Source organism: Cupressus sempervirens, chromosome 3, assembly GCF_028749045.1.
Source record: "Cupressus sempervirens isolate cs-2001-9-10 chromosome 3, ASM2874904v1, whole genome shotgun sequence".
In the NCBI taxonomy this organism is placed as follows: domain Eukaryota; kingdom Viridiplantae; phylum Streptophyta; class Pinopsida; order Cupressales; family Cupressaceae; genus Cupressus; species Cupressus sempervirens.
Window position 1 is genome coordinate 7,846,914 of NC_143120.1, and position 23,318 is coordinate 7,870,231.

Sequence of the window (23,318 nt, forward strand, 5' to 3'; positions counted from 1 at the left end):
AAAACTTGATTTGATAAATCTGGCATGTTTTGACAAAATGGGTCCCTAGGGCACAAATGAAAAGTTTCTTTTGAATTTATTACATTTTTGGAAAGATCTCTAGTTTTCAGTAAGTGTCTATTCTTTGCATTTCTATTTTTGGATATGAAATCATAGCAAACAAGTCCAATCATGTTGACTAGATTAAAAGAAAAGAGTAAAAATGAGAGCATTTGTGATTAACTTGCACTTTCTTTGCATGCACTTGGTTGGAAGATAAATTGGATTTTTGAGGCAACTAACCACTTTTTGTTGTAGGTCTTACTTGGTTGTTATGTCATACCTTGATTGTTTTGCAAGGAGTTTCTCATTTCATTGCTAAAAAGAATTCATGTCAAAGGTTCAAATGCACAAGGGTTGCTAACAATTGTTTGCAGGGCTGCCCAAAGCATAAAAATAAAAAAAAAATTGTTCTTTTTATTTCATGTGTGGCATCGCCTAGTTTTTCAATTTTTTTTGTAGGCACATTAAACTTGTAATTGAAATCTCTTGGTGATAGGAAAGTATGCTCTTCACCCTTGTGGTGAATCAAAAATCTTGAAAAAGATTTCCCATTTCATTGCTAAAAAGAATGCATGTCAAAGCTTCAAATGCACAAGGGCTACTAACAATTGTTTGCAAGGCTTCCCAAAGCATAAAAATCAAAAATTTCTTTTTCATTTTATTTCATGTGTGGCATCCCCTAGTTGTTCATTTTTTTTTGTAGGCACATTAAACTTGTAATTGAAATCTCTTGGTGATAGGAGAGTATGCTCTTCACCCTTGCGGTGAATCAGAAATCTTGACCCACCTTTGTATTTTGAAAGCAAGTGGGTAACTGAATCTTCTTAACATGTTTGGGAGAAAACAATTGGAATACGAGAGTATGCTCTTCACCCTTGTGGTGAATTAGAAATCTTCACTTCCAAAAGTTGATCCAATCTTTGTGTAGTTTAGAATTTTTTAGAGGGTTTTCTCTCGGACAACATGAGAGGAATGACCCAAGTGGGGACAAGCAAAATACCTAGCTATTCCAACCCACTATAATCTCAAGGATATCAAGGATACAAAATTTTGGTAGACATAGCACTTATGTTACCTAGTGTTATTTCTTGTGAGATTGTGACCATGAGGAGATCACTGGGGAGGAATGTTTAAGGTACTCTTGTGGTCACGAGACCAGTTACTCATCGCAAGGTGAGGTTTCATGTATCAGGAGCAAGAGGAGTGCTATGAATGAAAATCCTTTCTAAACACCCCAGGTTAGTAGCTACCCTATTTTGCCACTCAACTTCTTGGTGCAAGGATTGATCCTAGTGGACTACCCAGATCACCCCAAAATTTACACTCATCATATGTGTTCCCTTGGTTGTGCTTATCACATTTCCATTACAAGGCCAATATCTCTTGTGGGAAAGTACTTGGTGTTAGGAAAAGGAGCATCAAGTGTGGGCCAAGTTGTTGAGTAATGAATCATGACTTCTAGGCAGATATTGCTTGATGTGTTCTCGAATGTGCTAGACCTATGAAAATCTTTTGAACATACACATGATGATAGTTCTAGGGATTTATTTTAAGACATCACATATGCTTGTATCATGCAAGGTTGCTTTGTCCCTTGCTTGATTGTTTGAAGACTACTCCATGTGTCACTATCTTTCTTGGAAAGAAATTTTTTTTGAACATCAAACTTGTTATGCTATCAACTATTGTCAAACTTTGTCAACCAAGTCAAAGCATCAAGTCTTAACATTTTTCTTATGTTTCTTGCTAAGGGAAGTCTCATCATTTGATTTTTATTTTCTATGTCTCTAGTGCTTGAACATGCTTAAAGTGACTCTTTGGTCTTAGTTCTCATGGCCTTCCTATCTTCATGGTCTATGTTTGCTTGCTAGTTATCCTTTTGCTGAAATGGTTACCTTGATTTGTTGACTACACTCTTAGGTTGGGAAAGTTGTTCACTTGTCACTCCACTTGCTCTATCTACTTGGCTATTGGCTTCTTGCCTAGCTCTTGACTTGAGTCACTAGTTTCATAAGTAAGTTGGACACTTTCTTGACAAGTCACTTTACTCTATCTTTACTATATTGGCAAGTGAATAATCTACCTCTCTAGTTTGGACATCAAGTTATCTTGTGTCACCTTATTTGCTTCCTCTAGTCTCCTTTATGCTTGATTATCTATCTACCACTATGAAATTCAAAGCTTGTGCTACATAACCTCAACCAAATCTAGATGATCATGATATCCTCCATGTCACTAAAGAAGTTCAAGATCTATATGTGAAATACAAAGAACTAGAAGAGACAAATGATCTTTCTTACCTTCATCTCTCTAAGCGCATGACAGAAATGAAGTCTAAACTTGAGAAAAGGTTAGAGGAGAAGATTGCATCATTACATGAATCTTCCTTAAGGTTTTTACATGCATGTGAGTCACCTTCTTTGAGGTCATCCTCTTCTTCGAGGTCTAAATGCTCTACTTCAAGACATCAAATGTCTTCATCTTCTAGATCTAAAGACCACTTTAGAGAACAAGCAAGTGATACCTCCTTTGAGCCTACTGTAAGATGTCATGATGGACATATCTTTGACCAATACAATGATGAAGACATGGATGCATACCATTCACTTGAGAAACAGAAAAAGGACTCTGGACATAATTTTGATAGAACTTTTTCTCCCTTGGAAGATTCTTATGATGACACTTTGCAAACACTTCTTAGCACCAAGCTCATCAGGTTACCTAGGTCTAGCTCATACGGAAACCCATTCTTGGATATCTATTGTGCTTATAATCAACATAATGAGCATAGTACTTTAGATTGCATTGAGTTGAAACATAAAATCAAAGATCTTATTGATAATGGAATTATTGATACCTCTAATGACTCATGTGATGAGAATACTTTTCTTGAGAAAGATCATATTAATGAACCTATGTCTAGTGATGGTTTCCTTGATACCTCCACTTCTTCCAACACTCTTGCATCTCCCAACACTTCAAATCTTTCCAACATACTTCCATCAAATAAAGAACCTAATACTTTCCATATTGACTATGTGTATCCTCAATGGCTACATCTAAAAGAAACTCAAGCTGACCTTCACTTGGAGGCAAACCTTTTCCATGCTACTAATCCTAAACATCCTCAACCTCCATGCACTACTATGCCTAATCCAAGCACTACTCCATTCACTCTTCATTCTCCCTTGTCCTTAGAAGTGGTTCCATGTCAAGAGGACTCTCAAAAAGAAAAAGATATAAATGTCAAGAAAGATCAAGATCAAGCACCCTTTCATCTCTTTCAAGATTTTTCCCCTCCATATCCTATATCTTGTCCACCTCCTAATTATGATGAAGATACCACTTCCATTATCTCCCTTGAGCTTATTGAAAATTATGAGAAAAGTTCTCTTCATATGCTATCCAAGGCTACTTGTCAAGATCAAAGCATCCCCTTATGTTCTACTTCTCCACATCCACTTCAAAATTGTGCTCAAACTTCAAGTGCTTCTATTAAAATTTTTGTTCCTATCAAAGGTACTTATGAGTCTATTGATGGCTTTGAGCATGCTTCTCATTCTAAATATGTTGATATCCCTTCACACTACCCCTTTGCATCTTCTAAATCTATCCTTGGTCCTTATCCATCAAAGCTAAAGCATTCAAACCTTCCATCCATTTTGGGGACTTGTGTTTCTCCATCTCCTACATTCACTCCTATCTCATTCCCTAGCTTTCCTATAATACCTCAAGATCAACAAAGACACTCATCCTTGATGACTTTTCACCCATCTATACATACAAACCATTCATATCATCCTTATTCATCCACAAATCCAAAGTCCTTTGGAAGTGAGACTAAACATAAGAATCCATTGAAAAAGAAAGATCACTTTGTCCTGTCTAATCGACATGTGAATGCTAAGAAGGATAATGCACAAAAGAGACCGCAAAGGTCCACTATTAAAAAAGCTAAATCAAAGAAAATATGGGCTCCTAAACCCATTATTGAAGAAATGTGTTTTGAAGTATCCAAAGGAAAATCTAAAGCTATATGGATTCCCAAGTCTCTTTTAAAAGACTTGAATATTGAAAATACTTCAAAGTTGACATTCAAGCTTCCAAAGGCTTCAATTCCATCTTCTTCCAAAAATATTTCTAAAGATATTCCAAAGCCTTCCACTCCACTTTTTTTTCCAAATCTCTTCTACCACCTCATACATCTAAACCTCAAGCTACTTCATCCATGATTCCTCCATCATTCCAATACCCTTCAGTCAATGTTGATCTTGTCCAATATTTCAACTACCCTCATGAAATCCTCTAAAGCTTACACTTACTTTCTATACATGAACTATTATTCTCCATGTACTCTTCCTACTACCATTTCTCTTTCATCACCCTATCAAAATCTTTGAGCATACCTTTCTATGGTCTTAGCTTATCATGACTTATCTTTTCTATAGGAGCACTATCTACATTCAAACAAATTGAGCTATTTCTAAAAATTCAAAAAAATAAAAATGAAAAAAAATGAAAATGTGCCTTGGTGAAAACCACTTCTTGTGGCACCTTGGTAGCAAAAGTAAAGAGAAATAAATCCATCCTATGGTGAAAACTAGTTCTTGTGACACCTTGGATAAGTACCATGATGAAAACCTAACAAACATGCATCATGTGCAATTCTTCCACCATCCATCTATCCGCTCTTCTCTCTTTGATCTTCACAATGTTAAGCTATCTTTACATATTGGCTATCTTATCCATGAGATTATCTATTTGTGCTTTCTCATTCCCTCATAGCCTCCATCTTAAGCTTTATTTTTATTTCTCTATCCTATCACTATCCTCTCTAGTTGACCCCTTGGTCTTAATCATAATAAATGAATGATGGTTCTCATAGGTCTCTTGACATGGCTACTATTTTGGACTACACACTTCATGCTATCTCACTTGTTGGCTTCATTTCTTATCCTACATGTTATCTTTCTCATTACTTCCATTGCTTATCCAAAATATGCTTCATATGACTATTTCACCTCTTTCCCTAGCTTGGGTACTCTTGAGGAGTCAATTCTTGAGGATCACTTTCACTTGCTTCACATTCCTTTCTTATGCATCTTTTCTTATCCATCATCTTGTTTCTCCATCATGTCCTATAACTTGCTAGACATTGTGAGAAAATGATGTGATCTTTCTTGAGAACTAGTGATCTCTAAATTATTCTAAAAAATCCAAAAAAAAATATATGATGTTGAAAAAATCTTAAAAATTAAAAAATGTCCTAAAAAAAGATCATCTTACTGAAAACCTAGCAATAGGCACTTTGATGTATCACTAAAAAAAATTAAAAATACAAAAATACAAAAAAATTGAAAAAAAAGTCCTAAAAAAAAAACTCTACCAATTGGTGAAAACCTTGAAACAAGCACTACTTGAGACCCTTGTAGCTATGTCTATCAGTCTCGATCATCCATTTCACTACACATTTCCTGGCTTGGAATTGTTTCTTATCCTCATCTCGGGGGCATAGCTACTTAGCCTATTGAGGTATTCTTGTGCATCAGGGTTTCCTTAACAACTCACAAAACAGTGTTTCTCAACACTTCGCCCACCTTGACATCACGTGTTTTTCAACACTTTTTAGATAGTTTACCTACGATCTTTAATGTTATGATATTTTTCACTACTAGAATCAGGTCTTGAAGAAATGGCCAAGTGACTCACACACATGCACCTAAACATTTAAACAACTAAGCTATGCTAATCTTTATCTACTTTGTGTGTTGTCTATGATGATTTCTTTGCCATGTGTTCCCTCCTTAATAGTCTTTCAAGGATGTCACTGACTAGAAGACTAGGGGCATGGGACATATTTTCTTGATTTCTACTTGTGGGTATACTTTGTTTGTCTATAGTGTTGTAAGCATTTATTCTTGTCCTATTCAATATTTTGACTTACAAATGTATCATCCTTGACTGTTTCGCAAGATTGCACTCGGGGTTTATCCTAGTACTTATGCCTTGATATAGGTTTAATCTTGCTAAATTAAACTTAGGGAATCTAATCACATAGTTATCTTGACTTACATGTCTCTGATGCTTAGATTGGATTTCCACATACCTCTCTAATATCGATCATATTCATATCCTCATAAGTTATACTAGTGATGGTTGTATGATCTCATGATGTCCCTAATAAATGCTCAATGATGAAATTAAGAGTATAAATTTTATGTGCTTCTTGCTAGTAAACCACTTTGCATATTAGCTTACATTTTAGGTCCATTTTTTAGTCTAGTCTTGCATTCCTGCATGTGGAGAGAGATCTCTCTTCATTCTTTTGTAGACATTTCAGCTAACTATTTCTTCTTTGCTTTCTTTATCTTTCATATTCTTGAGCTTTCATTTCATCTCTATCTTGCTATCATGTCATCATAAGGGGTTAATCTAAACATCACATACAATTTATCCAAGTGTCACATGTTTTCAAAAACATAAAGTCTACATCATACACATAAGAGATAAAAATATCACACATAAGAGAGATACATGAGCATAACTATCCAAGCTAATGCATACATGGGCAAGAAACTAAAACTAAAACATCACATGAAAACCAAAATGCTAAAACATCCATTTGAGATAAGTACACAAAAATGCCAAATCAAAATCTAGTATCTCATAGATATATCTCAATGTGTCACATTACATATACAAAATTAGATCCAAAATCTAGATATCCATCTCAAAAATACATGCTATACACTCAAAATATCAAAACTATCAACCTATGACTAACTGGTAGCATCTGCAGTAGGAGGAGATGGTGGTGGAGCCTGTCTCCTATCTGGTGGTTGTACTGTACCCTCTGATTTGCTTGCTTGCTCTGAGTAATCAGGAAGTCCCTTCCCTGGTGGCATGACACCTTTATAAGTGACATAATAATAAGTGGCACATGTACCATGAGGTGCTACCTCTCACCTGGTAGTGTCTCACTCCCTTCGGAGCTCATCCACACAGGCTCACTCATCTATCAACTGTTGGTCTCACACTACAATGGCTACCTGATCTGTCTACAACTCTACCTCTAGAGCATAGATCCTCACATCCTCATCATCACCTCCCCATGCTGGTTGCTCTACCTACACCTACTCTACCTATGCCTACTCTGCCTACACCTCCTTTTCTTGTGCCACCCACCATCACCACCGATAATAGGTCACATCTCCACTATGTCTCTATGGGGTAAAACCTCTATAACAAAAAAATGTAAGGCTGGCTCTACTCTCGTGGCTGCACCCATGGTCAAATTAGTGCAATGTGCTCCCAAGCCCAAATCTGTGCCAGCATTGCTCTACATGCCCAGGAACCAACACAATGGTCTACTATCTCATGGAGGTCATGATACATATTGGCTACGATTTTTGGCCCCCATGCCATCCTGTACAGTTGAGAAATCAAATCTGCCACCAATATGCCCCATCCTAGTGGTAAGCCCTTTTGGCTCCTATCGGTCACCAAGGCCTGAGCAACCAATGAACATAACAAACTCGATAGAGGGTAGCTAGTACCGTAATCATCAATCAATTGCTCCCAACTTAGATGACGGTCTAGGATGGTCACATCCTAGAACATCTGCTACATAGATGCTCACCCTTTGTCGAGGTTTGATCATAGTACACCTGTGACATATCACCAAACTTGACATCAATATCATTGGCATCAACATCAACTTGCTAAAACATGATTGACTAATCAGAAAAACTTACCCACTCACCATGGCATGGCACTCGCAAGATGTGATACACATCCTCTAGTGTAATAGATGGCTCTCTAGTTGATAAATGAAAGGTGTTATGCTCACTATGCCACCACTCGGCCAACGCCATCAGCAATCCATGGTTTTCCCGTATATGGGGTAGTTGTATGACCCATCACAAACCCATAGCAAATATAGCAACCTGCTCAACATCACTCAATAGGTCTACAACACGCAACCCCACCACCTTGGGGGCTCTGATATGTAATGCTGAAAATACCTCCTTCAACAAAAAACATGCAAACATCAATAACATATTGAAAACATGATCATAATGCACAAAACTAATAAAAACATGCCAAAATGCATCTGTGCAATCTTTTTTTCCATTGAGGCTGATACAATTTTCTTAAACAATATTGTATGATACTTATATTAAAGTAATGCGACACATTTATGTCGCGCGACATTTTGCACTAGCTCATACAACATATGGGTATGTCCCATACAATAGAACCTAAAACATTCATGCGACACTTTATTTGCAAACTTTTGTCGCGCAACATTTTACAAAGTAGTTGTGCGATACTTTTTAAGTATCGCATGATATTTTGTAAAAAACCCTTTATACGTGTGAAAAAATACCAAAAAAGCTCAAAAACATGACAAAGAAGTGGTTACTTATCGGTGCCCCATACTGCTTTGGCCGGTTGTGCAACCGACTGTGCTCGAAATGGTGTCAGTGAAGTGGAATGTTCGCCAAAGCCATCATCACCTCTTAACCACTCAAAAGCTCTCCAGAAGGCAAAAATGACAAATGATTTTTGAAAATGACACTTGGGCCCCTTTTATAGCTTTCGACCTCATTTTGACCTAATTTTCAAACATCTCAAAATTGTGCAAAAATTGCACCCCAGGCTAATTTCGATGTCCCAGATCCATTTTCGGGATCAAAATCAAAATTTGAGTTCATCTTGATGGTCAAAATTTCATTTTAAAATTCCACCTTCTTCTAAGCAGTTAGCTGACCCTTTGAGGTCTAATCTTCAAATCATCGCTGGGGCATCTTCATTTCTTCATGTCTTTGTCATTTCTATGCTTCATATCTGCTTCTATTCACCTTTTCACATCTAAATCCTCTTTCTACTTAATTTGACCTAATCTTCATGATTTATCTTTCACGGTCAACTTTGGTCAAACTTGGGCATTCTATCAATTTCTTATAGTCACTCTTCAGTTCTAATCATTCATCTATCATCCTAAACATTGGTATATCTCAATTTATTCATATCTAGCTCATTTCTACATTCCCCTTACCTCATTTTCATTTTGATCCTAAGGGGGTAGAAATAGTCTATCAATACTTGCTACAACTATCTACTTCTTAGGAGCATTTGTTTGATCTTTTCACTTGCCCTTGATCTATCTGCTTTGCTAGGTGTTAGTATTCTTCTTGAATTCTGACATCATCTCTATCCTAGTGTTGAGTACTACTGTTATAAGGCTATACAATCAGGATTTGCTATCTCTTTCTGCATTTCATTTTTCAGAATTAGATATCTATTTCTATTTTTGCCTACTTGGCTTCTATTTTCTTTGACGTAATGTGTTCCTAGATCGATCACACATTATTCAAAGAGGAGAAAATGTAATCACCTAAAAATGGTCATCTAGACTATTAGCCCCCTTCTCAACATTTTGGCTAAATTAATTTAATCATTTACCTAGACCAAATTGCTAATAATCAATTTATTTGATTATAACCTATAGTTTGACTATGCTATCCTAAGTTCATTATTTTATTAAAATAACATGTCCCCTTTTAATTAAATAAAAGACCCCATTCTTCTAACTCACTTAAAGTGCACATATAAAGTCCTTTTTCTATTTTGCAATTAAAAGAAAAGGCTTTGTGACTTTTGTCTTATATGACAAGTCAACATATATTCTATAATTTGACTTGTGTGTGCACATGGATCACTCCTCTTTTCAAATTCCATTGTTGATCATCCACCATCTTCATCTTGATCTCTACCATTCGTATGACTTTAAAAGGGAGAGAGCTTTCCCCCTCAAAGCATCCATCTTTCGAGTATTATTATGCTGGAGGTTTTCTAATAGGTTTCTTTGGAGCTTTGTGGAGAACTTCTATTTCTTGTCTACATTCTCTCATACCATAACATTTTAGCTTAGATTAATGTTGCATGTTATTTTAGCTTCTATTTTGCAATAATCTATCTCACATAGCTTAATATTTGGATTGTAACACTCTCATACATGTTTTAGCATAGCTACATTTTGCATTCTCATCTTAGCTTAGTTTCAATACTTGCATTGCATTCTTGAGGAACTCCTTGAGACATTTGCATTCTTGCATCTTGTCTTTGAACCTCCCATTGCATGGTTTACTAGCAAGAAGAGTATTCCTAAGGCTCAGCTGAGAGCCCTTGATCTTGAAATACACTCTCTTGCACTCAATGGATAGGGAGCTCTAAGCCGGCATCCAAGCATTCCAAACTCATGGAATCATTTGGATAGAAGGGTTTAGAGTGAGACACTTTCGAGTGTACAATGGCTAGGGGAAAAATTTTGTTATAGTGAAGTAGAGGGTGTGTTAGGAGGAGTGGCTACCTTCTAGAATCTAGATGCTAGTAATGGTAGTCTTATCTATAGTTCTAAGTTCTATCTTATAATTGAACATAGGATAGGTGATAAGAATTGGAATATTGTTAATGTGTATACTTCTAATACTAGAAATGGTAGACACATCTTATGGGAGTAGCTATCAATTTTTCTCTTTTAAAATAAGAACCCCTTTTGCATCAGAGATTTTAACTCGCCTCTGTACCTTTCAGAGAAAATTGGGGGAATGATTGATTTTAATGATGGTATGAAGGATGTAGCTGATTTTATAAGTAATAATAATTTATTGGATATGGAGATGCGTGGTGTGAAGTTCACATGGTTGAATAATATGAAGGGGGTTGACCTTATTCAAGTCAAATTGGATAGACTTTTGGTCTTGGCAGGGTGGGAAGGATTAACTTCCTCCTCTCTTATGAGACTACCCAGGATAGTCTTAGATCAAGCCCCTATCCTCTTTAACTGGAAGGAAGATTCCCTGAGAGGCCCAAGGCCTTTTAGATATGAAATAATGTCACAATCCCATCCTAACTTCAAGACTAGGGTGGCCAAGTGGTGGGGGATAAGGATCAAAGGGACAATGATGTATAGATTCTCTATTAAGCTGGAGAATGTTAGAAGAAATGTGGTACCCTGGAAGAAAAGATATTTTGGTGATATTTTCAAGACTGAGGCAAAAGTAGAAGGGACGTTAGTTGAACTTCAGAAAGTAATGGGGGAGGAAATGATGATTAGAGAGGAGACTTACTAGAAGTAGAGATCAAGGGTGTTATGGCTTAAAGTGGGTGATAGAAACATTGCATTATTTCATAGATCTACCTTAATTCATAAGTAGAGAAACACTATTGATAGCATCAAAGATGGAAATAATGTGAAGCTAGATAAACCTAAAGAGATAGGGAACTAGGTGAAGGCATACTTCAGAAATTATTAGCTAGAAGAACAAAGTGACTTTATAGAGGAGGATAGGCAATGGTTGATTGATTTTATGCGCACGATGATCTTGGATGAAGAGAACAAGAAGCTTGTTCAAATGGTGACAAGAGAGGAAGTCCACAGAGCTATGTTCTCCATGAAAGCTTATAAATCCTTGAGACTTGATGGCTTCTCCCCAGTGTTCTTTTAGCACTTTTGGGAGCTTATCAAGTTGGAAACTTCTTAAACAGCTCAATAGAACTTTCATTGCACTAATCCCCAATATGAAAGACCCAGAGGCCCTCTCTGAATTTAGGCCAATAAGCCTATGTAACACTACTTACAAGATTTTCTCTAAAATTATGGTGAACAGATTGAAGCAAATGTTGCATAAGTTCATAGGGAAAATTTAGAGTGGGTTTCTCCCAAGACGAAAAATCCTAGATGCTACCATAATGATGCATGAAGCCTTGCACTCTATGGAGAAAAGTGGTAATCCTAGTATGGCCTTGAAACTCAACATCTCTCAAGCTTATGAGAGGATTAATTAGACTTTAATGTACAAAGTTATGGAAAGGATAGGCCTAAGTCAAAAGATTATTAGAATGGTGAAGTTGATGGTTGAAACTATAAGCTATTCTATGATGGTTAATGGGTCTTCTTGGGGAGATTTTGGAGGGGAAAGAGGTCTTAAGCAAGGTGATCCTATATCTGCCTTTGCTACCTATTTATTATGGTTACAGAAGTTCTAGAGAGAGCATTCAAGAGAAATTTTTGGGGGGAGGGGGGGTGCAAGCGTAATCAAAGGTATTAAACCTACATTCACACTACCTCCTAAAGTGATTCAGTAGCTTGTGGATGATACCTTCCTTAGTGGGGAGTCCTCAATGGGTGAAGCAAAAGCTTGGAAGTTGGTAGTAAAGATATATGTTGTGAATGTGGTTCAAAAGATAATTTTTGATAAAAGAAAAGTGTTCTTCTTTAACACCCTCCTAACCTACAACAAAGGATTGTTAATATTTTAGCATGCAACATTGTTTAGTTACTAGATACTTATCTGGGTCTTCCATTAACTGTGAAAGAAGTGAGTAACAACTTTTGCAATGGCATTCTAGAAAGAATTTAGAAAAAGTTGATTGGATGGAAAGTTAAAACTATGAGTAGTGCAGGTAAACTCAAACTACTAATCTCCTCCCTCCAAGGATTACCAATGCAATTCCTATCCTTATTTAAAATTACACAGTGTATGGCTAATAAATTTGAAAAAATTCAACATAACTTCCTTTATTCTAGAGGAAGTGAGAATATAAGAATAAGTTTGGTCAGTTTGGAAATAGTTTACAAACCTAAGTGCAGAGGAGGGTTGGGAATAAGGAAGATAATTGATCTAAACAATGTGTTTCTCAAAAAAATGGGATGGAATTTGATGAAGGAAGAATCTAATTGGTGTAATATTATGAGAGATAAGTACCTTGGAAGTCTGATGTTATCTCGCTGCACCTAGAGAAATGATCTTCCTATGGGCTCTAAAATGTAGGGTAATATTGTGAAAAATAGAACCCTTTTGAAGGAAGGAGTTAGGTGGCTTGTAGGGAAAGATAACTAGATTAATTTATGGGAGGATCCATGGCTTTTGGATAAACCTTTATCAAAAAAAAATTTTGGGTCTCTCTAAAATTACCTACAGGACCAAGGGGTGGAATGGTAGCTGATTTTATTTGCCAGAGAAGAAAATGGTAAAAGGCAAAGCTGCAACAAAATGATATGATAGGAATGGATCTCATCAAAGAGCTTAATTCTTTGCTAAAAGAATATAGGATCCCAAGAAAGGGTAGAAATGATGATTTCATTTGGAAGGCTACCTCAGTGGGGGAATTCTCAATTAAATCTACCTACAAATTAATGTTTGACAAAACTCTTGAACATAATGATTGGGGGAACGTATGGTTTTATCACTTAATCTTGAAGATCAATATTTTCTAGTGGACTACCATTCATGGGAAAATTCTCACTATTGGCAACTTGATGAAGTGGGAGTTTCAAATACCAAATAGATGCTATATGTGTAAGATGGAGGATTAAAGCATTAATGACTTATTCATGTATTGTAGTTTTGCTTCTAAGGTGTGGGGAGAATTCTTCAAAAGATGGGGGTGATTTAGGTGTTTAATGTGGAAATAGGGCAATTGGCGAACTAGTAGCGCCCCTTCACCCACCCCCTACTTATCAATCTGTGGAAGATCATTTCCCCAATGTTTTTTAGGATATATGGAAGAAGCAAAATAATAGGGTGTTTAGGAATGAGGAGAGGGAGGCAAATGTTGTGGTGGAGAGGATCTAAAAATTATTAGTCAAGGCAACAAATGGAGGAAACTGGCATTCCCCCTTCCTCCTAGGTGGTCAAAGTAGCCAAGTGTTGGTCATTGGGGGAAGCGATTATGGAGATCTAATCTTATGGCTAGAAAAAGAACCTGATGGAAACTGTTGGTGTAAATAAATTTTTACTTCTTACACTTACTTAAGTTTACTTAGGTTAATGCATTATTTAATTATTTTGCATTATTTTATTTGTGAGACACTTAGGAGTTTGTGCACTCTTTTGAGTTGTCTTGATGACATCATAGGGGTCTGCACCTCTTTTAAGCACATTTTGTCTACAACACAAGAATCTTCTACATACATATGACACTTTTTCATTCTTATCCATTCATCTAGAATGTTGGATATGGTGCTTAGTTGTCTTATCTCCTAATTGTTTCTAGAAACATTCTAGGTGCTTCCTAAGAGGCATTTATATATAGGCACTGCTAGTGTGGTAAACATCACATTCTGAATAGAATAATGTATTCGAACATACTCTGATTAATTGATCATATCCATTTTTGTCCTACTGTGTGCTTTTGTTTGAGTTCTTAGTTCCTGGGTGAATTTTACACTTAGGCAAATTCTTACATGGTATCAGAGCAGCTTGGAGATTTTCTCATCACATAGCCATTTCAAGACCATCATCTTGCTTCATCACCATAGCTCGACTTTGGAGTATCGCAGAAATTGGGAGTGTCTAGCACTAGATTTGACCTCGCTATTGCATCCAAAATGCTAAATCAATGAAAATCGACTACAAAGCTGCCTACTCTAGGCCAAAGTTGATTATGAGGAAATTTTTTTTTGCAAATTGGCACCTGAAGGATTGATTTGCAAAATTGGTATGATCATTTCAGATCTGTACATTTAATTTTCAGATCTACATTTTTTTCATCTGCATCTTTGCTATTTTTTTTGGATCTGCGTTATTTTCTGGAAATTTTTTTGCCATGGGGCCATAGGAGAGATTTTTTGTAGGTGAAGGTTGAAGCTTATTGGTGAAAATCTAATATTTGCATCACATTCAGAAGGTCCAAAAGCCCCTAGATTAGATTTTGTTTCATCCAAATTGAACATCTAAGGAAAAATCTAGAGCCATTTGTTTTTTGGAGGCACGACGACGATTTAGAAAAAATAACAACAACAGTGATTTTCAAATAGCGATATCTTCCTCATATGGACTCCTTTTTGCAAGGAATTTTTTTTGTTTTGGGGTAGGATTTTAGGATCTACACATTGGTGCAGGTGGTTTGTGATCTCTATTTCTAAATTTTTTTGCAACTTCAAAATATCAAATTTTGCCACTTAAAATACTTGGTATGGGCTCATCTGAACTCCAAATCAGGTTCCATTTTTTTTGAAAGTGCATATTTTTTTGTCTACTTTCTCGATCTGCAATCACATTATAGGTTTTGTAGATAGAAATACTACTTTCATAAATAGGCCCTAAATTAGCAAGTGGCTTTCAAGTGCCAACAACATCTTTTTCAAAGGGGGTACTTTAATTTTTTTTGGAGGTTTCTTTGATTGGTCCATCATGGAAGAGTCAGATTTGATCTACTTGACACTAGATAACTATAAGGAATGGAGTCAACTTATGGTCAGATATCTCTCTTAGCACAATGTACTACCATATGCGCCAGATCTTGAGTATACTATTGATCAAGTTGACCTTCTTATTCCTACTCTTTATCACTGTATGGAGTATAAAGTTCTAAAAAAAATGTTCAAAATTAAGTCATCTAATCCATATTTTTTATGGATGTATCTTTGAGAGCATTATGGAGATCCAGCTACTCCTCCATTCCCAGAAGATCTTTTTCCTCCAGTTTGAGCTAACTCCTCTTTAGATGAGATCACACCTCCAGCTCCTATTGCTCCTACTAATCCTATTTCAGCCACAGATGCTTCTGAATCAATGCAACAGGATACTTTATGTCTTCCTACTCTACCTTCATGTGAAGACTTCCTTTTAGACATTGCACAGCTGTTCTAGGAGTCTCACATTGAAGATGTGGGAGACATTATTGATGACATCCATCTTCTATTTGAGGCAGATACTCTATCTTTTTCAGCAATGATAGATTCATGTACTTCAACACTACAGGGTACTCATGGTCCTCTAGGTGATGATTTCTTCCCAGACATTTAAGTTCTATTCTTGGAGTCACACATAGAAAACATGGGAGACTTTTATGATGATTTCTTGATTCTCTTTGTTGAGGAGTCTTCTACAGTTGTTGCGAGGGCCCACTCTAACCCTCAACTCCATGCTCTACATGGTCAATACTTCCAGATTGGCGTGATTGTGGATTCTTCTTTACAGCATCTGCAGGAGATCTCTTTCACATTTGAGAAGACTGTTAATTTCCTAAAGCAGGTTCTACCTCCTTCCTTGTTTGATCTACTCTTCTCTTTAGTAGTTTTGGAGGAAGCCATCATCAGTATCGACACAGGGAATTTTGAACGGGTTTTAGAGATACCACTCATCATTGAGATTCCTTCTCCATCTAGAGGATGTATCTTGCAAGCACCCTTGCTCTTGTTTCTTCCAAAGGGGAGGAACATCATATAGAGGTCATGGATCAACTTCTACATAGGAGCATTCTTCACTGATTGGAACACTACTTTTAGGGGGGGGGGGGGACTACCTGGTCTCCTTCTCTTTTTTGGGGGAGACTTTTTCCTCATAGGAGGTTTTTTCCTTCCCCATTCTTTCTTGTATATACATGGATGTATTTCATAATGTGGGGATCTTGATTACTCCATCCATCCATGCATCCATATTAATCTCTCTTTTTGGGGGAGGGTTTTTCCCATGAGGTTTTCCCTCTTTCCTCACTTTATGAGAGATTGCATTTCATTATGTACATGGGTACCTAACATGACCTAGTAGCTGGGACCCATTATGCATCTTCATCCTAGTTTGTAAGCTTAAGGGCATTCCCCTATGTTGCACTTAAGGGGGGGTGTTGGTGTAAATAAGTATTTACTTATTACACTTACTTAAGTTTACTTAGGTTAATGCATTATTTATTTAATTTGCATTATTTTATTTGTGAGACACTTAGGAGTTTATGCACTCTTGTGAGTTGTCTTGATGCCATCATAAGGGTCCACACCTCTTTTAAGCACATTTTGTCTACAACATAGGAATTTTTTACACACATATGACACTTTGTCATTCTTATCCATTCATCTAGAATGTTGGATAAGGTGCTTAGTTGTCTTATCTCCTTATTGTTTCTAGAGACATTCTAGGTGCTTCCTAAGAGGCCTTTATATACAAGCACTCCTAGTGTGTTGAACATCACATTCTAAATAGAGCAATGTATTTGAGCATACTCTAATTAATTGATCATATCCATTTTTGGTCTACTGTGTGCTTGTGTTTGAGTTCTTAATTCCTAGGTGAATTTTTCCCTTAGGCAAATTGTTACAGAAACCCCTACTTGCTAATTGGGTAAAACTTAATATTGGTGGAGCTACCAGAAAGGAAGGTTTGATGGGTGGAGGGTTAGTCAAGGATAGTAAGGGAAATATGTTGTTGGCATATACGGGTCCATTAGGGAAAGTCTCAAATAATATTGTGGAAGTGATGATTCTTTACTAGGGTTTAAAATTGGTCATTAGTGTGGGTTGGAGGGATGTACAAATTGAAGCAGATTCTAAAATTTTAATTGAGACTATCAATGATAATATGCGGGAGGGATGGGCTATCAAATAGGTAATTGATGATATCAACTACCTTTTAACCACCCTCAATGGGTTTGATTTGAATCACATTTTTTGGGAGGGAAATAGCATGACTGATGGTATAGCGGTGATTGGTTTATAGCTGAAAGGGCTTAGATGTTGGAGGAATTTGAATTCTTTGCCAAATTTGGTAAGGGAAATAGTAAGACATGAAGAGAAAAATGATGAGTCCTAGCTAGTTATTTTTCATAATTTTATTGAGCTAGCAGGGTTGACATGTCCTTGAAGCACAAGTGGAAGGGAGTAAAGGAATGGGTATAGGTAATAATAATTACTCATGGCCAAAAAATTGGAACTTCGAAATGGAGGATTTTTTACTTATTTCCCTTTATGTATCATCATATGCCATGCAATGAAAAGAATTATTTTTTAAAGGTTTGATGTGCATTGGGAATGATGAAAATGATTGGGCAATAGATCGCGGTGGCCAACGTGTGATCTTTCTTACTAATTTGGTTGGCTTCATTATTACTATTAATTGTGATTATCATCTCCACTTTTTGGTTTTTCTACCTAAGTGCGAATTATTTTTTAGAAACTATGTCTACACTCTAAGGAAAAAGAGAGGAGAGGAAAAAATTGCAAAGATGGGTGGGGATTTGATGCACATTCAACCAACTATGATCAATGAAAATATGAGGAAGCCCTTGGTGTGGTACTTACTGAAGGAGGATGGTTTTTTTCTCATTTGTGGAGGCTCTTAATGGGCATGACAAGGATTGCTCTATGTAGTTTGTTAACTCATGGGAGAATCACAAAGTGACAATAAATGGTATCGCACTTCATGTTTCGGAGGAGGTGATTGCTTTGGCAACAGGCTTGGCTATGAAGGGTAGGAAATCGTAGAAGGTGATGAGGGTGACTTATGCAATGAGCCTACAAAATTTCTTTATGGGGGGTGAGGAACATGATTTGACATAGCAGAGGTTTCATGTGGTAGAAGCTTCCTAACCTATGGAATGAGGTTTGTTTGGTTTTGATGAAATATCTTACCCTAGAAGGAAGGTATGGAGTCTGCTGCTACTATCACTTTCTTCTTTTCATCATTGAGATTTTATTTCACTTCCTTTCTTCTTGCTACATGAATTAGAGGATACTGTCATAAATGTGAAAGAAAAAATGAAAAATGGGGTTAATTTTCTTGTTTTACACTAGGGCTTAATTTTTAGGTTGTATCAATTCCACCTCACCCTGGTCCCCCCAGGATTGTGGAAATTGGCATTCCAACCCACCTAAACCCCCATCCCGAAATGGTTCCCCTTAGAATCATGGGTCCTATAGCCTCTACCCCACAGCCTTCCCCTAGTGGGTCCCCAGTGAATCCCTCTGCCATGAGCATAAAAGGGAGACAAGATAAAGGAAAGGAGAAGGTGTAGGTGGAGTCAAAGGAGGAGGGGAGAGGGGGAAGGAGGAGTTCAAGGAGGTTAGAAAAATCTAATGCTAAGAGGAAGCTGAAGGAGGGAGACTTGCAAGAGGAGGAGTTAGATTCTAAGGATTCAGGCTACCCCAAATGGAGAATGAAGGAAAAAGTAGTTAATTTTGGGGTGGGAGGTATGGAGGAAGTGGAAGAGGAGATTCCAGACTCCTCTAGTTCAGACTTGGGAGAAGGAAAGGAGAATAAGTAGGTGTCACATGTTTCAGTGATAGTTGAACTAGGGGGTGTGGACCTAACTAAATATCAGTTCCCTGACACAATGGACGGGATGCCTTTCCACACTATGATCTCCTCCCTTGTTAAGGTTGTTTCCATAGATGCTACTAAACCCCTAGTTGTGTAGGATACTACTAAGGTATGGATGGCCATCTAGGAAAGTTGCAAAAGGCTAGTAATGAGGAGTGACAGAGAATACAGACACTAGAGGAAAGAATGTGCTTGCTAACCAAGTTCATGGTAAAAGTTACTCATGTGGCTACTACCACTCTTTTCCTACTCAAGGATGTTGAAGGAGACCTATCTAAGTAGGACTCTAAGATGCTTTTTGACTTCCTGGTAGAAGACTAGGAAAATGTCCTCCTGGGGAGGAAAGAGGCCAGGAAATCTTAATGGCTCCCTCCTTTTTCTTTTTATGTTGTTAATCTATTGGTTTTCGAACTATTTACAGTGCAAGGTTTCCATGCCCTTGTTTATGTTTTTTTTTAGTTTCTTAAGTTTGTTAAGAGGCATTTTGTTTAAATCCTATAGATACTTTCCTAATTGTGGTTTAGACTTATTTTTCTGTTTCAAGCAGCAATAGGGGTTAGTTAAGTTTTGATGGTATTCCACTAGTAGTTGACCAATTTGTTTGTAATGGGCCAACCCCCTTGTTTTGGCTACTTTTAATTCAAAAACATATTGTAGAAGTAAGTGAACTCGATATTTCAAATCATGATGATCTTGAAGAATATTTTTAGGCAAATACCTAAAGTAAACATAACAATATAACCAACTTGTTTGAGACTAGGGATCCTAGAGACGATGATGGTGCATAGAAGGGGAAAATGCAATACAATTTACAAATGGATAAAGAATAAAACCAAGATCAAAAGTGGAATGTGTTGAGGAATTTTGAAAATGAATGGGCATCAAAGTATCCATTCATTAAATTGGTGGGCAATACTATTGAAAGTGAGCCTCCAATATAATTTATATGTAAGACTTTCACTGAGATAAATAAGAAAGAAAAGAGGTTACATCTAGAAATTGACACCATAGAGAAGTGCATGGGTAAAGTTACAAAAAAAAACAATAGATAAAGTTCAAAAATTAGTGATTAGATTCAAAATAGAGGTGTAATATTAGCATGTGAGGAATGCATAATTAGTTGAATTTCAATAAAAAAAAGTATGCATGAAGGTTGTTGAAGTTAAAGGCTTTATCAACTTTCTTTCTTTGAAAAATAAATGGAAGTAGAAAATATGGTGAAATTTATTCAATTAAGTGTTTCCTTTTATATTTTGAGTAGAGGCTGTGCTATGACAAACTACCCATCATTCAGTGTTTTATTACACTTTTGGAAAGTTCCTAGCTATCTAAATAGTCAGTAGTCATTAAACAATGGATGGGGATGGGAAAGTTGTCTTCTCAAGGTTAAAAAAGGAGTAAAGGAAAATATTAAAGAGTCAAACTTTATTGCATTGTCTTTAGATTAAGTTACATCAATTAACTGCTTGCACACACACACAAGTTTATATTCCAACCTTATCTACTAATTAAAAACTTCTCTAGTTGCATTGACTATTTTCTTGATGTATGTTGCATTGAATGGGTATACAATAACGACCTCTATATTTTTCCAAACACTATAATGCCCAATTAAAAAGTTGAGCGTTTACATATTAAATTGTATAGATTTAGTTATCTTTAATCATTCTAATTGTACATGAAGACCTATCTATTTTTCACTCCATCAGTAATTGAGTTTTCCAATTCATCTACCATGAAATTGCCTTCTCTAGAGATACAATTCATTGTTACACCCTCTAGTTTTTCTATTAATTCCATAGCATTGTGATATTGTAATTTTCAATTACAATTCTTCTTTACCCTTATAGAATTTATGGTAATGTTTGAATCCCTTTCAATTTCAACCTTTATTGTTCCCAATTCTACACAAAGACATAAACCTTCCACTAGAGTCTAAAATTCTGCTATATTTTTTTTATTAATCTCTAAAGGTTTTGATAATCTTGCTATAATCGTACCTTTCCAAAAATGAATCATACACCCCAATCTTAAAGGACTTGGATTGAGTCTTGTTGCTCCAACAAATTCAATTTAACCGCATGAGTTTGAAAGAGGCCACTTGTAATTTTTTCTATCTATTTCCTTACTTGATATCCTTTACCGATGATTGTAGGGTTTTTTTAACTAAAACATCTTTTATGCATTCTATCGTCTTAGTTTGTGAAGTATGTTGATTAACGCCTTTGGGATTAAATTCTTGCATTCATTTCTTCCATAATAACTACTTCCATCTTATTCACGATTATTTCCCATCTCCATAGTGAAATTACCTAGATACTGAAAGATATTTAATAGCATATGCAGCATTCTTAGGAACTTGTTAATAGTATATTTTTTAGTAACTAAACATAACAATAAAATTATAAATATTCATTGTCAACTACTAAAGGAAAATTAAAGCTATCATCAACATATTAAAAATTAATTTTGTTTTACACCATATTTACTTCAATGATAATATAATTAACAATGAATAAATACATGCATAATTTTTTAGCACTTGTTGGTCGTATTTCCTACATTAACGTGTTATTAAATTAACTCTAACATACCAATCTCAATTAATTTTTTGGTTTTTTTTAATATAAATATTACATTTTTATAAGAGTAGATGATAATTTTTTAAATTTTTTTTATGAATAGTCATTTTTTATTAATAAATAATATGCTAAGATTACAATTCATGAAAAAGGGGTCAAGGGATACATGATCACCTTGCAAGAGTTCACATAGCCAAAGCTAGAATCAACAACTATTTATAAAAAAAAACATATAAGAAGTAACCACTCAAGTAGCTAAAGTAGTGCAAGCTAAGGAGAGTGGTTCATCTCAATCATGAAATCTTGAGTCATCCTTGGGATTGGTAGATAGGCAAGGAATAGTCTAGCCATCAACATCATCATCAAGGGCCTAGTCAGCATCCTTCATATCAAGCCGCAAAGGAGAGATAGCCAATTCTAGGCAAAAAGGCCACTCTCCAGAAACCACTCACGAAGGACCAGGAGGAGCCAAGGACTAGCTAGTGCCACCACGAGGTTGGGAAACCAAGTAGAACCTACACCCACCATCTCCACCACTAGGAGAGCGATGGTGGGAAGCTTATGAATGTAGCATGTACATGTGGAAACTTGAAGAACTACGCCACTAGTGATAACCTCTGGGCATCATGATATAAACCGAGGCATCTAGACGTACCCTGGCAACAACACAAGGGGCATTTCCCCAATGATTAAGAAGTTCTTGAAGATCGGCCACCTCCAAGGCCACCTTGTTTTCTGGTACTTGAATCTGCATCATTACATTATTACAAATGCACACCTTAGTGTACATAACAATATTTATATCAAGAAAATTGTGAGCTAAAAGAACAACATTTCTATCTTTCCATAGAGTGAACAAAATCTCCATCCTGAAGGGATGCCAAATTCAGGTAAATTTTCTAGGGATTGTAGGGGAATCCATCAAAATAACCATGTCCCCAGAAAAGGGTTCAAGCTGAAAGGGCTTCGAAAAAACATGAATCTAGTGCCTATAATTTTGAGCACGTTTACCCAACCAAAAAATATGCAAGAAAGACTCTGGTTGGCCACAAAATGGACACCTAGGATCCAGAACCCCAATATTCTTGAGCCAAGGCCCAAGGGGAAGACCTTGAAAACTAGACACCAAGAAAAATGGGCAATCTTGGGTTCTATAATGGCTCTCCAAAGAACTTTCTCCATTAAGAAAGGGAAGATTGAAAATGTCATCTTTGATTGAGCATATCCACCATCGATAGATGGGGAGAAAGCCATCTATAACCAAGACTTGGTTTGTAGCTAGTGAAAGGAGTGGAAGGATACCACTTCCAATCAGTCCACCAAGGTCTAACACACTGGATTATGAATTAAGTGACTTGGATTTGCAAAAAGCAATAAGTCAAAAATTTGTAGATCTGAACGAGCAAGATGGTACTGGACTTTCATATCTTCTCAAGATCTAAGACTCAAAGAGACCCTAGAGAAAAGATCTTTAGGAGTCTTGATGCCTCATTAGAGAAATTTCAAAGCACAAGCACCTTGATTCTTGGCTAGGGGAATACCCTAGATGGAAAACATGGGAGACCACCAAATGTTCTATTGGTTCAAAGAG